This window comes from Scyliorhinus torazame, chromosome 8 (assembly GCF_047496885.1).
Source record: "Scyliorhinus torazame isolate Kashiwa2021f chromosome 8, sScyTor2.1, whole genome shotgun sequence".
Lineage (NCBI taxonomy): Eukaryota > Metazoa > Chordata > Chondrichthyes > Carcharhiniformes > Scyliorhinidae > Scyliorhinus > Scyliorhinus torazame.
In genome coordinates this window covers 175,787,342-175,803,933 of record NC_092714.1, presented here as the reverse complement: position 1 = coordinate 175,803,933, position 16,592 = coordinate 175,787,342, and the positions used below count along the sequence as shown (strand labels likewise).

Here is a 16,592-nt window from a genome sequence, read left to right as displayed (position 1 = left end):
AAATGGCCATGGCCACAGTTCCCACCGTGATGCCGGATCCCTGCGCTCCGGGGTTTCCCTTTATTCAGGGGCCACCCCCTTACCATTGGAGGTGTTCATCCCTTCTGTTGCCAGATGCACTCTCCTTGGTGGGAGATGCGCCCATCCCCCTCGCTCGTACCTCCCTGCGCTAGCTTTCCCATCTAGTGTGGTGGCCCCCTCTTGGGGTCCGCCCAAGCATCTCTTTCGCCCGCTACTTGTCTTCTCCCTCTTCCTTCTCCTCACCCCCTCCAGTGCCCTGCTGCTCTCGCCCCCCACCTATCAGAGCCGTAGCTCTCACATTCAGATCGAAGGGATGCAGTCCTGCGCATTGCTGCTGTCGTCCCAGCCCGTGTTTATGGACAAGTTCAACCACGACCGGAGGTGCAGTGAACTAGTTTTTTTTTTCAATTCATTTACGGGAGATGGGAGTCGCTGTTTAGGCCAGCAATTATTGCCCATCCCTAGTTGCCTTTCAGAAAGTGGTGGTGAGTTGCCTTCTTGAACCGCTGCAGTCCTTGAGGTGTAGGTACACCCACTGTGCTGTTAAGAGAGGGAGTTCCAGGATGTTGTCCCAGCGACAGTGAAGGAACAGCGTTAAATTTCCAAGTCTGGGTAGTGAGTGACTTGGAGGAGAACCTCCGAGTGGTGGGGTTTCCAGGTATCTTCTGCTCTTGTCCTTCTAGATGATAGTGGTCTTGGGTTTGGAAGGTGCTGACTGAGGAACCTTCAGACAGCACACAGTATTAATATGGCTAGTTCAGTTTCTGATCAATGGAACCCATTGGTGTTCCATTAATTAGTGTTCCCTGCCCTGGAAGGGGACCCATAGTTTGGCTGTGTACATCATTCCGAAATTTACTCTGCTTTTTCACAGAGCTTCCTTCGCTCTGTTAAATCCAGCCCGGCGCTTGATCAGGTCTAGCCCAATGTCCTGCTCGATCCTGAACGGGTGCCCTTTCCATTTGCAGGACTTTGTCTGCCTGGCCCAGTTCAGGATTCTTACCCGGTCTTGATAACGGTGCAGCTTGGCAGTTTTGGCCCTCGGCTGACCCCCGACCCTGGGCTTTGGCCGGAGTGATCTGTGGGCCCTGTCTATTATCTGTGGCTTGGGGAAGCTGTCTCTCTCCACCAGGTTTCCCAGCTTCTGGGCCGCGTATTCCGTGGGGTTCCTGCCTGGAACGTATTGCCGCGTATTCCGTTGGGGTTCTGGTAGGCTCACTATCCGAGATTCTGGCACCGAGACCGATTTTCCTGGTCTTCGCTTTTCGCTTTTAGGGTCCCCTGTGTCGCCAGTAACCTTGCCACCTCTAATTCCGATGTGATGACCTGATCACTCTGGTCCATTGAGGCCTTCTGCAGCTCCTTTATGCAGCCTCCAGCTGCCTCTCCGCTTTGTCCAGGGCTGCCTGTGTCTCCACCACTGCCACTCTGACCGTTGCCCTTGTGTCAGCCTTGATGGCCTCTTTGAGTTCTTGTAGTTCCCTCGTGAGGAACTCTCTCCACCCATCCACCGACGAGGGGGAGCCCCGTGCAGGCCTGGTGTTTCCTCTTTGTCGGGTATAGCTGGGTCTTCGCCGCCTTGTTCGCCATCTCCTCTGTTCATTTCTCCAAGTTTTTGTTGCCTTTCGCCTCTTCTCGGACCTTGGCATTGCTACTGCTGGACATTGTTTGATTTACTGTTGTAAGAGGTGAGATGTTTTTCCTGAGTCTGGTGGGTTCTTTTCAGTTAAAAGTGCCTAAAACCAAATTCTCAGGAGGAGAGCTACATTTTGTGCGTCTGCTCAGCACATCCCCATCACCGGAAGTCCAACAGCGGTAGTCACATCCATGATTTCTTAACCAGTCTTTTCTCATGTCAGTCTATAACTGCTATGAGGTGTTTGAAAAACAGTATTGGCTGACTTGCTCTTCCAGCTAATCTCTGTCCCTGATGAATGGACTCCCTCGAGTCCGGAAAAGGTGGATACATATTTTTAATAACATCTGCAATGCTATGACTCAAAAGACGCATCAACAGAAAATTAAAGATCTTTCACATGTCTCTCCCTTTGTACAGAAATTTAGTTGTTGGAATTTTCTTTATGCTTTCATGCCACTTCATTGCCACACTTGGCAAAATCATCCTCGCTTAATTGGAGAAGCAGACTCTCTATGAGTCATGTACATTAATCATCTGGGATCTATTACTGCACAAGATACTGGGAGTAACCATCCCTTTCTCTGTTTTAACTCATTCATTCCAACTAGGGTTCCTGTAAAGGTGCCGAATATCATGTAAAATGGATGGGCTCCATCTAAGTAACTGCAAGACGGTGTGTAAGGAAGTAAGTTTGTATTGCTGTGCATTTTCCCATTCTACCCCATTAACTTTTCCTATTCCCCAAACATGACAGCTCATCCTGAGACAGTGTCTCAGGATCTCTGGCGCCACGTCCAAGTGACTGTTCCTCATGGTGAGCTTGGACTCAGACTGATTAATGGAAATTTGGCCACAGGAGCTAAGGCTTTGTGGGATTAACAGAAGCACATTTCTAGCAGAGATGGGCCATGGAAGTGTTTTTTCCCCTACATTGCCCTGCAAGGATTGCTGTTGCCAATTGTATTAAATGGATACCCCGGTGCAGTCCTAGGTGAATCAGCTTTCAGCCCTGGCTGAAAGTTGCATTGAACGGCTCAGCAACAACGCCAGCCAGTGTATTCATCTTTTTCATTATTGCACTGGATCATTTATCAGAAAATGACAAATGAGATTCCTTAACTGGAGGCTACTCCTGCAAATGAAAGTTGATGTCGCTTCCATGCTTGGGTTAGATAATGGGACAGATTTGGTGGAGTTGGGAAAGATGCAATGGAAACGTTTGGGGATGGATGACTTGAATGGTTCAGTCAAAACAATCCCTTTTCTCTCAAACGTACAACACTCTGGGAGTTCAGCATCATTCAAGCCTGACCAGCACCACATCTGCCACCTTGAACATGGACTCTCTTCACCTCCACCCACAGTGCCAACAATGTACACTGAAAAGGTGCACAGTGGCGACCCCTTCCAAAGCTTCATTAACAGCACCTTTGTTGCTCTTTTTAGCCTTCGTCTATTTGCTCTGATTACGTCACCTTTGCTCACGAGTCGCCAGATATCTTTATGATACCGCCACGTGGTTCAAGTTCAAGTTATGATTAATAATACAGCACACCGCTTAGTAAGGATTAAAACAACGGTCATTTATTATATACAACAAGCAATAGTGATACACTAATACTACTATCTATATAATAAACCTATCACTACTGGCCAATACTTAACTTAGGAAGAGCCCACCAGGTCAGGGAAACAAATGGCTTGTCCAATCAGATCTGGCCCACTGGACTCAAAAGGCTGCTACAGGTCGGTGGCTTGGTGTCTCTACCGGATAGCGATCGCTGGATTCAAACTTACAGTTGCCGGTTGCTGGTCTTGCAAAGGTCTCGAGCAGGCGAAGAGGAGAGAGAGAGAGAGATCTGAACTTGGCCCCTCACTTTTATAGGGCCCAGGGGCTTCCCGCCTCCCGGGGCGGCCCTTGACCATGAGTCCCAAGTGATTGGATTTGTCCCCAATCCCTGGGGTCGATGTGTCCAATGGTGAGGCGATTCCTCGTTTGGGCGGTGGTCGTTCACCTGTCTTTGTTTCGGCCACTGCAGGCGCCAACAGGTCTGGCCCGGTATTCAATTGCTAATATGTTGCAATTGTTCCCGGGGATAGCCGATTTAACTGCAGATGTCTGAATAGATGGGCTGCAAACAGTCCTGAATGTAACTGCAAATACCTGGGTTGATGGGCTGTTGATAGCCCTGAGTATCGATCTGGGCTAACTTCCCCAGAGCCGAATATGCAATACTGTCTGCAGCTGCCTGCTTGTGTCTTGTTAGCTGCTTTTCCCAGCAGTCTTTCGGGTTAGCCATTTCAAACTGGGTTTTGGCCAGATTAATCGGAACGCAGCCATTTTACGTGGCTACACCTTCCAAACCTGAAACCTCAACCATCTCTAAGGACAAGGGCACCGGATGCATGAGAACACCACCACCTGCAAGTTACCCTCCAAGCTACACGCCATCCTGACTTGGAAATATATTGCCGTTCTTTCACTGTCACTGAGTCAAAATCCTGGAACTCTTTTAGCCCACTGGGCACCTGCACCAAATGGGCAGTAGTGGTTCAAGAAGGTGACTCACTGTTATTTTTTTCAAGGGCAACTGGGATGGGCAAAATGTGTTGGCTTAGCCAGTGATGCTTACACCCCAAAGAGGAATTGAAAAAAATACATTTGCCAAAATTGATTAAGATTGCTTAAAAGTCAATTTCAAACCAAGGTGCAGGATGAATCCGATTATAGTATTAAGAACCAAATCTCCACAACTCTAAAGCTGTAATAGCATAAAACATATTCTTCAAGAAAATCAGTTCTATTGATAATGCTAAATGAACGGAAGGTTAAACAACCTTTTGTTCGTGAGATGTCCAAATAGGTTCTCCACGTGGGAATCCTCTCCTTTTCCACTGAGGATTTGGCATGGAGTTTGTTACATATAACAGTCCCTTGCAACAAAAGATAAAGTTAGTTCACGGGCTCCCAGGCTGCTTGTATTTTTTGCAGCCTTGAGGAGTCTGTGTTTCACATTTATGTTGAACGCATGGGGTTGCAGCCTTTTTATTTTTTGAGGAGGCTGCTTCTCAATTTTTGGTTACACGTCAATCCCACGCTTCAGATCTTTGACCACCCCGTGCGGAAGGGAGTATCTCCTAGTTAGCCTGGGCCTGACCAAGGTGTCTGAAAGCAGGTCCAGGCAACGGGCCGTTGAGGGGGTGGTTCGACCCGACTCCCTATCACTCGTCCGCAGCTATGTTCGTACCCAAGTGCCCCTGGAGAAGTGGCACACAGTGTCCACTGGTGCACTTGAGACCTTCTGCAACCTGTAGGGGCTGGAGTGTTCTATCAGCTCCCAAAAGAACATTTTAGTTTAAATTCACTTTGCTTTAGATGCAGTTCACCCCTTTAGGGTGGGGGAGGTTAATTACTTTGCTCATTTGTTTCTGGTTTATACAAAATGCTATAATTTAGTAGCTAATATAAGGATTTAACAAGGTGAGCGAAACCAGCATTAAAATTTCCATTAATAGATAATCACATCAGTATTGTGGATAATGGCCCCAATCTTGCAGTCTTAATAGTGACAGATGCTGGGACAGTTCCGCACCCCTGCCCTCGACACAACTGGCTCAGCCCTCCCATCTCGCGGGCTCTGTGATTCCTGGTTCTTTAGTCCTTCTGTGCCGGTGGGAGAGGGTGGATGGGATCATGCAGGGTGGGGAAGTTAGAATTGAAAGAAGATAAAGGAAACTTTAAAATCCCTCAATATACTTCACCTGTAATTGAGCTGAATGCAAATTTGCAGCTTGTGACATCAAAGAAGCATTACTTCGCTGAAATTGCAGCTCACCAATAAACTTCCTTCTTTTTCTGTCTTTGACAGAACATGGGCGTTTCTTGGGATTATGAATGGGCCAGTGTTTAAAACGTCTTCAACATCTGCATGTTATCACCAGCCAGGTGCTCGAAAACACCTGGTGCACCTCTGCATCATGTCACAAATCAATGCACATTTTGATTGGAGAACTTACTGTCTATCAAAGGCTAATAGGTTTGACTTTTCACTGGCTGCACGATGGCGCAGTGGTTAGTCCTGCTGCCTACGACGCTGAGGACCAGCGTTTGATCCCGGCCCTGGGTCACTGACTATGTGGATTTTGCACATTCTCCCTGTGACTGTGTGGGTTTCACCCCCACAACCCAAAGATGTACATGTTAGGTGGATTGGCCATGCTAAATTGCCCCTTAATTGGAAAAAAATAATTGGGTACTGTAAAATTTTTTAAAAACTATTTTTTAAAAAAAGTTTGACTTTTCAGCCCTCTGCTCTGCCCCTCCTTTTCTATTTGGGCACAAGGTCCCCCCCGTCCCCCCCAGTATTTGAAACCATTTTGTAATTTTAATTTCAAAATATGTTTAATTTCACTTGAAGCCCATTCTCAGCGTGTTTTCAGTCTTGTTTAACTGAAGAAACCAGTCACTCCATGATGCAATCTTTTAACTTTGAGGTTTTACAATTGCGATTGACTCCAGAATTGAGAAACCGCCAGTTACCTGGGTTCGGCTTCTGTACCCATTTGGATAGAAGCTGTGCTTGACCAATGACTAGCTTGCAGCTAAACAGGCTACCTGTGTGCAACATGATGGGAGATTTGACAGTAATAATTAAAACCTGGAGATAAAATTCTGCTTAACATCAACTTATTCTCTCACAAGCGAATAAATAGAGCTTTTGAAATTGTTACGGTGAAGTCTTGCCATCAGGGTCCACTTTAAAAGCCGAAAGATTGAAAAGAATTGTGATCAAATTTGCTGAACTAATTATTTTCTCCTGCCATTTGTGTTGGACTTTATAATGCTGGTTGTTTAGAGAAATAATATGAGGGGACTGAGTTAAAATATATAGTTCGAAGTGGTTTGAATGGTAGACAATATCAGTTGATATTTAACATGCTTGGACATTGTTCTAATAGACTTATAGCCACTCAAGCACACATGCAGTAAGCACTGATCTGGTAGCAGGGGCACCATACCTATTTTCAGCTAGTAAAAACAGTATGTCTAATGTGTGCCGATCTCACCAATGCTGAGAAATCTTAAAGTGCTGAGCTTGTGTCTAAAGCTGACCAAATTCCACTTTGCAAAGTTCCCTCATCAACAGTTATAACACTCGACCGAATCTGCATTGAACAGTTAGGCTTTTTAAGCAGAAAAGGACAGGTCAAGTTAAACATCCCCACCAGGGAAGCAGAAATATGCCATAATACTGCTGTCATCATAAAACAGTGCATCATCTGAACTACACACTATGTTCACTGTATAAGACACAGTAAATGTGACTATATTGAGCAGTTGCATTGACCAATGTTCATGTGAACATTTCTAATGACTGCTTTGTATGGATTTGATTGGTCAATATTAATTACACAAATGCTCAGATCTTATTTTTTTAAGCAATCCCATTGGTGAGTATCTTTTATCACTTCTAAACTCTGGCTGACCGGATTGTTTATGCATTTGTAAGCTGTTACCTCTGGTGTCCCCCAAGAATCTATCCCTGGCCCCATCCTATTTCTCATCCTCACCGATATCACCCAAAAACACAGTTTCCACATGTGTACAGACCAGGTTTACTTCACCACTACCGTTCTCAAGTCCTCCACTGTCTATAAAGATAGCTTCCCTGGCATCGAGTATTGGATAAGCAGACATTTCCTCTGTTAAATATTGCATTACAATCTCAGACCAAACAAGAAGGACGGGCTACACCTGAACTGGAGAGGCACAACTATCCCGGCTGGGAGGTTTGCTAGTATGGTTCGGGTGGGTTTTAACTAATGTGGGGGGGGGGGGGGGGGGGGGGGGGGGGGGGGGGGGATCCGAACAATAAGCCAGCAAGTGTAGAGACTGGGATGAGCATGGTATCAGGGCCAGGCTGGCTAAGAGGAAGGGCAGGATGGGGAAGGTCAAACTCAGTGGGCCTGTAGGTCTGGAGTGCATCTGCTTCAATGCACGGAGCCTTGATTCATGTGCAGAACTTGGATGTGGTTGCGGTAACGGAGACTGGTTAAAAAAGGGACAGGACTGACAGCTAAATATTCTGGAATATAGGTGTTTTAGGCAAGGCGGGGGGGGGAACACCGTGGAAGAATCAAGTAACGAGGCACTGTGGGTAGAAGTCAGAAACAGGAAGGGACAGTCACTGTGATGGGGGTATACCACAGGCCTCCCAGCAGCCCACGGGAAATTGAAGAAGATATGGAAGCAGATTCTGGATAGATGTAGAAATAATAGGGTTGTTGTAGTGGGAGACTTTAATTTTCCTCGTATTAACTGGACATCCCTACGGGCTAGGGATCCGGATGGTGAGGAATTTGTTAAGTGTGTCAAGGAAAGTTTTTTGGAACAATATATGGATAGTCCGACTGGAGAGGGGGCTATACTGGACCTAGTACTAGGGAACGAGCCCGGCCAGGTCATTAAAGTCTCAGTGGGGGAGCATTGACCACAATTCCGCAAATTTGCGGATACTCATGGAAAAGGACGAGTGTTGTCCTAGTGCTAACTTAGTGTTAAAGTGCTAAATTAAAGGAAGGCTAACTACAACCAGATTAGACAGGATTTGAAGGCTGTTTTTTGGGAGGGGCTGTTTGAGGGTAAATCCACATTTGGCATGAGAGTCTTTTAAGTAGCAGTTGATGGGAGTGCAGGACAGTTATGAGCCAGTGAAAAGGAAAGGCAGGATTCAGGAACTGTGGATGACCAGAGGAATTGCGAGTCTAGTCAAAAAGAAAAAGGATGCGCATATGAGGTCTAGGCAACTAAAAACAGATAAAGCACTTGAGGAATACAAGGAAAGTAGTAAAGAGCTCAAGCAGGGAGTTAGGAGGGCAAAAAGGGGTCACAAAATGTCCTTGGCAGACAGGATTAAGGAGAATCCCAAGTCATTTTATACGTATATTAGGAACAAGAGGGTAGCTAGAGAAAGAGTTGGTCCACTTAAGGACAAAGGAGGTAAATTATGTGTAGAACCAAAGGAAGTAGGTGAGATCTTAAATGAGTATTTTGCATCGGTATTCACAAAGGAGAGGTGCCTCAGAGGGATGTTTAAACACTTTAGAACAGGTTGTTATTGCGAGGGAGGAAGTGTTAGGTGTGTTAAAAAGCATTAAGGTAGACAAATCCCCTGGGCCAGATGGCATCTATCGCAGATTACTGAGGGACAAGAGATGAAATCGCTGGACCTCTAGCAGAAATCCTTGTTTCCTCATTGGCCACAGGTGCGATCCCACAGGATTGTAGGATAGCCAAAATTGTCCCGTTATTTAAGAAGGGTAGCAAGGATAACCTGGGTAATTATATGCCAGTGAGCTTGACGTCAGTGATAGTGAAATTGTTGGAAAAGATTCTCAGAGATAGAATCTATGCACATTTGGAAGTGAATGGTCTTATTAATGGCAGAAAACATGATCTTGTACGAGGGAGGTCATGTCTCACTAATGTAATTGAGTTTTTTGAAGAAGTGACAAAAATGATTGACGAGAGAAGGGATGTGGATGATGTCTACATGGACATCAGTAAAGCATTTGACAAGGTCCCTCATGGCAGGCTGATGCAAAAGATTAAATCACATGGGGTCAGGTGTGAACTAGCTGGATGGATTCAGAACTGACTTGGCCATAGAAGACAGAGGTAGCAGTGGAGGGGTGTTTTTCAGAATGGAGGTCTGTAACTAGTCGTGTTCCGCAGGGATCGGTACTAGGACCTCTGCTCTTTGTAATATATATAAATGACTTGGAAGAAAATGTAGCTGGTCTGATTAGCAAGTTTGCAGATGATACTAAAATTGCAGGAGTTGTGGATACTGATGAAGATTGTCAAAGAATACAGCAGGAGGTAGATGGGCTGCAAAATTGGGTGGAGAAATGGCAGATGGAATTTAACCCAGATAAATGTAAGGTGATGTATTTTGGTAGATCCAATTCAGGTGGGAGCTATAAAATAAATGGCAGAACCATTAGGAGCATAGAGACACAGTGAGATCTGGGCGTGCAGGTCCACAGATCCTTAAACGTGGCAGCACAGATGGAAATGGTGGTAAAGAAAGCATATGACATGCTGTCATCGGACGGGGGTATCATATAAAAGCTCGCAAATTATGTTAGTTATATATAATGTTGGTTAGGCCACATTTGGAATACTTTGTCCAATTCTGGTCACCACACTACCAGAAGGCTTTGGAGAGAGTACAGAAAAGGTTTACCAGGATGTTGCCTGGTATGGAGGGTATTGGCTATGAGGAGAGATTGAATAAACTGGGGTTGTTCTCCCTAGAGAGACAAAGGCTAAGGGGCAACCTGATAGAAGTTTATAAAATTATGACGGGTATAGATAGAGGGAACAGTTGTAGGCTTTTTCCCAGAGCAGAAATTACTATTACAAAGGGGCACAAGTTCAAGGTGAGAGGGGGTAGGTTCGGTGGAAATGTGCAGGGAAGTTTTTTTATACAGAGGGTGGTGGTGGCCTGGAATGCACTGCCAAGTGAGGCGGTTGAGGCAGATACGTTAGTGACCTTTAAGACTTATCTGGATAGACACATGAACAGACAGGGACAGAAGGATACGGCTGTTTGGTCCAGATAGGACGTGATCGGCGCAGGCTTGGAGGGCAGAAGGGCATGTTCCTGTGCTGTGCCGTACTGTTCTTTGTTCAGACCCCAACAATGGCTAGGATACTAGACCAAAACCCCAATATTTTATTTTTGTAAGACTGTGGAAAGAATATTCTGCTCCAGGAGTGATTGCACGAAGAAATTAGGTTTTGGTATTTTAAAACAAAACTTTATTATTAATACATTATAAACTTTTTAACATCACACCTGAAAATAGCTTACAGTTACCCCTTAAACAATACTATTCAATGTAGTAAACACAATATCCTTAATTACTGTCTATTCCCAATTAAACAACAAGAAAGGAAAAATATACAGCTCTCAATCCATCCCACATCCCAATGGCACAGATTAATACTGGCTTTCCAAATTAGGTTTGGCTCCTTTTAGAACCCCTGCAGACTCTGGCTGGACATCTTCAAAAAGCTGTTTCAACTGGTTTGTTTCAGCTTTCCCCTTGTCCTCAGATGAGTCTGCTCTCCTTTAAATGCTATTACTCTTTTTTAAACTATCTTACTGTGTGAACAAAATGCTTTACTTGTGGTGTAAAGGGTTAGTCAGATCAGAACTCAACTCAAAAAGCTTTCTCAAAAAATGTCTGAGTATCCTAGTTCCACCCAGCAATGCCATCATCTCCCCAAGCTGAAAACGAAAACACATCAACTCCCCAGGGACTCCCCACTAGTCAAACAACATTACATTAGCCCAGGCTGAAAATACTGGTCAATTTCATCTCTGGCTGCTAAAAGCTTTCTGGTCTTACAAAACAAGATTATCTTTAAAAACATGACGACTGCAGTCAAACACGCTCTAACCCTTAAATTGCTAAATGTTTGTAATCCAATGTATCTAAAATCCTGCATTCGTCACAATTGGAAAGAACAAAATCCTTGCCGCAAACTCCACTCCTTAGCCACCGATTGCATCCCTCACTGGCAACTATCTAGGCTAGACCAGCTGTTTGCCACCTTGGTGCCATATTAGATCCCAAGACGGGCTTCCAATCACATCCACGCTAGGACCATCAATGTCTTGCTCCATAACATCACCCTAAACTGCCCCTGCCTCAGTTCATCTGCTGAAACCATCATCTATGCCTTTCTTACCTCTACATTTGACTGTTCCAAAGCACTCTTGCCTTGTCTTCCCCCAAGTACTGTGGCCCTAAGAGGGTGTTTGTGACCATGGATTTACATTGGATTACTCCACAATTACACTTGGCAAAGTGCTGCAGTGGTTTTTCGTTGCATTACACAGTGTGGCTGACCAGGAAATGCTCTCTCTCACTGTCTGCCATCAAGCATATTGGAAGGAATTGCAGGCTAATAATAAACCTGTTTTGGCCATGTTATGACACACCTTCCATGGCCATCAAGTCCTGAAGTGGGACTTGAACCCAGAGGTTTTGGCCCAGAAGTAGGGACAATGTCCACTGCACCATAAGACCTTTTCCCACATTTTACCCTCCTGGAAGGGTCATCCAAAATGCTGCTGCTGATGTCTTAATTCACACCAAGTCCTGTTCACTTATCACCTCTGTGTTTACTAACTGATGACTCCCTGTTAAGCAGTGTCTTGGGTTTAACATTCTCATCCTTGTTTTCGGAACTCTCTGTGGCTTTACCCTCCCTATCTCTGCAACCTACTCCAGTCCCACCGCCCTCTCAGAATATTTGTTCTCCTCACATTCTGCGCTTTATGTTTTAATCGTTGTTGGCTGTAACTTAAGCTGCATGGGCACCAAGCTTTAGAATACCCCCCTAAACCTTCCCATCTCTCTACCTCACCTTCTTCCTTAAAACGTACCTTCTTGACCAAACTGTTGGTCAGCCAACCCGAACATCTCCTTATGTGGCCCGGTGCCATATCTTTTTATGATGCTCCTGTGAAGTACCTTGAAACGTTTTAGTAAGTCATAGGCTCTATATAAATACAGAATGTTCTTGTTTGTTGGGACTCCAGTCTATTACTGGTAAAGTCAGGATATGTGGGAATATGTGCCACCACCGTCTTTCAGCTTGTTTTGTTTTATTTGGGATGGCCGCAATGCTGGTTATCACCCTTCCCCATCTCCTCCCGTCAGCCACTCATTCCTCTTCCAATTCCGCAGCATTTAAGTCTCTTGTCGGCCCATCTTTCCATTGGGATTTCCTCTTCTCCTTCCTGTCAGTCCCATTTCCATCACTCATGGCACTACATTTCCCCCTCTCCGCAACAGATGACCAGACCATTTCAATCTCTTTTTGGCTATTCGATGCTCCTACAACCTTCACTGGTCCATTGATTTGTTGGCTCCTGATCTTGTCCTTGCTTGTCACTCCACTCACCCACCTTGGTATCCACATCTCATTAGTATTCAGTCTTTGTTCCTCTATTCTTGATGTTGTCCATGTTTCTGCACTTATAACAAGGCCGGCCTCACAACTGTGTTGTAGATCATTCCTTTCGGTTTCAGTGATACATTTGTGTGCCTTCACCTATTCCTTGGCACATCTGATCAGACACTATTGCTCCTGTTTTTTTTAATATAAATTTAGAGTATCCAATTCTTTTTTTTTTCCAATTAAGGGGCAATTTAACGTGGCCAATCCACCTACCCTGCACATCTTTGGGTTGGGGGGGGCCAAAACCCATGTAGGCACGGGTAGAATGTGCAAACTTCACACGGACAGCGACCTGGGGCCGGGATTCGAACCCCGGTTCTTGGCGCCGCAGGCAGCAGTGCTAACCACTGCATCATCGTGCCGCCCTACACTGTTGCTCCTGTAACTCATTACTGCTCCGAGCCACGCCTGCTACTCCGCCCTTGCGTAGCTCCTGAAAATTTGTCCCTTGTGATGAATGATATCTGTATATACATGTACCTTTAATGCGTAGGCACCTTTAAGGGCGGGTTTGGGACTCCGCCTCCGGCTCCGCCCCCAGGGAACTGTATATAAGGTTACGTCCAGTGGCAGTGTGCAGTGAGCACACTTCTCGGCAGTTGTCTGGTTCTCTGGTAATTAAAGCCTTTGAATTATCAATCTTCTCTCCTGAGTCATAATTGAGGGTATCTCATCCCTTCCATACTCCTGTTCTTCCTCCCTCAGTTACTGTTTTATTCAAGAATCATGGATAGCTTTAAACAATGCTAAAGCACAAACAAGACACCACAAGGCGAAAAAAATCAGTGTATAGCAGACGATATGTTGAAATACAGAGAAAATGGTTGAATAAAATCAAGGAGGTACAAAACATTGAGAACAAAACCTCAACCAGAGCCTGGAAGCAATGACCTGAAGAGACAATGAAAACAATGAGCAACATTTTCACAATAGAGCCAATTTTAATAATGTCCTAACTTTGTTACAACATTTTTCACTGTGAAGGAAACAACAGGAAATGCAGCAGTTAATGCTGAATAATGGTTACTGTGTGAGCAATAACAAGGCTTTAATTCAGTTACAAATGATGGAGTATAGCAGAACCTTGATCGAATTCTGTCCACACAGTTGCACTGTACCAACACTGGTAAAGACTGCAGATGCAAATGGTATTTGGGAGCATTTACTGAAGGGATGTTCATCAAAGAACATCTGACTGTGACATTGAAATGATAGAATAAAGAGACACAATTCATGTAAAATTATAATCGGGAGTTTTTTCTTTGAATTTACTTTGGAACATTTGATTGTCTTGTTTGCAAACTCTGAAACCAGCTAGGGGTCATTCCTGGCTGATGATTCCTCCATTCGAACAATTCCCACCCTGCAGTACCACCTAATGCTCTGGTTTTTCTTCTGGCATCACTGGGGAGTTCATACCGTGAGCCAACAAAGCGACTCTGTTTGCTCATGAAAAACTTAGTATCGCTCTTGTCCGGACGCAACACTAAATTCAGGGTTGCAGCTCTGCATTCGGTTATACTGCCGATGTTTGGGGTGGTGCGTGATCAAAATACCCCAGTGATTTCAACCCCTTCCCCCGGAATAAGGGCATATTAACGAGTCAGTTGCTGTCTGTGGGACATGCCTAGCTGCTGTGTCTGTCTAAGTAACAGCAGTGAGTATCTTTTATTGGCTGTAAAGCACTTCAAGGGAGCCTGAGAATGTGAAAGTCACTAAATACATGCCCAGTTGGATAAACTGTGAGAGCTCGAATGTTGTTGAACCCATCTGCAATCCTGACAGTCTAGGTTGCTATATGGAAGCATTTCAAAGATATAGTGGGTGAGGAGAAACTGTTTCAACTGGTCAGTATGCAGAGAGTCAAGATGATTGGCAAAGGAACCGGGGGTACTCAGCGAGGTACGATCGGGAAGGCACAGTCTGGAAAGGCATGGGAAGGAAATTCAGTAACAATTTTCAAAATGGAACTGGATGGATACTTGAAAAGAATAAATTGCAAGGCCGTAACAAAGGAGTGGCTCTGTGGAACTAATTAGATAGCTTTTCCAAAGAAGCATTATGGGCCCAATAGACTCCTGTGCTGTACCATTCTGAGAGTTACAAGGCCTATAGTCCTTGTCCTAAAAGATTTCATTCCCAGAGCTCTCAGCCTCTTCAAAAGGACATTATTCTGTTAGCTATTTGGATTTGGATATCCGTACTCGTCGTGGAGATCAGGCCAGTCAGCGTGAAGAGGGATTTCTGATCTACCTAACTGGAGATTTTGTCTTAAACCAAACAGCAGCTCTCGGTTTTATCTTCGGGAATGCTTGTTTCCAACAATAACAGCAACTTGAATTTTTAGCACACCTTTTAAGGTGCTCCTTAATTCCATCCATTGCCCAGAAACTGTTACTTGGCAGGGGAATGGTAATGACCCAAGAACCCCAGAGATTCTTCAAATAGGAAAAGTTTTAATATAACTGCCCTGTTCCGTTTGCGCTCCTTCCTCCGAGCCAGTGGGAAAACCACAGGATGTCTCCAGTTCCGGGTGACTGGGTGGTTTCTTTGTCAAATAAACGTTAACCTTTGTTGAACAATTACAGCGCATAAGAAATACAACTGTGAATACAGCCTTGAAACTCTCAATGGTATATTTTAATCTTGACACCATTTAAGTTTTGTCTGACTCTTTAAACCATGATGCTGCACATATGCCGTTGGCTTTCTGAGCCTTATCGTGCTATAGGGGCCTTGTGTGGGAGTGGGACTGATGGACCCAACAAGAACAGGCAACTGGGAACCCAATGGAGTTAGTCAGAAAGGTTCCCTTCCTTCCAATGCTGCTTTGCTTAGCTATGTCCCTTACCCCATTTATATTGCTAAACCTCTTCTCTCATCACTGATTAGAACCCCAATGCATCCTTTCCTAACCACCCTGTGTCAGACTGAATCAAACTCTTTGCAAATGTCCAACAATTGTGTCAATGTACACCTGCATTGCTGTAAAGGGAAACTGATTTAAGATATTTAATATCTCCACAATAATTTCATCTCCATAGTTCTTGCTTCTCTTTCAAGTATTAACCTTCACTTAGTGGTCACGTTATTACCTCTGAGTCAGAAGATTGTGGGTACAAATCCCACTGAAGATGTGAACAAGTAATCTAGGCTGACACTCCAGCGCAGTACTAAAGAGTCTTTTAAACATCAGCCTTTCTTAACATTCATTTTAGCTCATTTCATCTCCCTCTTCCCCTCTCAACTACGTTCTGTATTCCTCTTGATTATCTTTGTAAGAAGTCTTACAACACCAGGTTAAAGTCCAACAGGTTTGTTTCGAATCACTAGCTTTCAGAACGCAGCTCCTTCCTCAGGTGAATGAAGAGGTGGGTTCCACAAACACATGTATAGACAAAGTCTAAGATGCAAGACGATACTTTGAATGTGAGTCTTTGCAGGTAATTAAGTCTTTGCAGGTCCACATGGAGCAACTGGAGAGAGGGATAATCACAGGTTAAAGACGTGTGAATTGTCTCAAGTCAGGACAGTTGGTAGGATTTCGGAAGCCCAGATGTTGGGGGTGAATGTAATGCAACATGAATCCAAGGTCCCGGTTGAGGGCGTACTCGTGTGCAGAACTTGGCTATAAGTTTCTGCTCGGCGATTCTGCGTTGTCGCGCGTCCTGAAGGCCGCCTTGGAGAACGCTTACCCGTAGATCAGAGGTTGAATGTCCTTGACTGCTGAAGTGTTCACCAACTGGAAGGGAACATTCCTGCCTGGTGATTGTCGTGCGATGTGCGTTCATCCGTTGTTGCAGTGAACAGACATCGCGCGACAATTCACACGTCTTTAACCTGTGATTATCCCTCTCTCCAGTTGCTCCGTGTGGACCTGTAAATACTTAA

The 16,592-nt window shown here is 44.9% G+C and overlaps 1 protein-coding gene across 7 annotated transcripts in view; it reads left to right on the top strand.

Moving 5' to 3' along the window:
• Positions 1-16,592, top strand: part of vapb (VAMP (vesicle-associated membrane protein)-associated protein B and C) — a 184,665-nt gene that overhangs the window by 134,228 nt on the left and 33,845 nt on the right. The window lies entirely within an intron of this gene.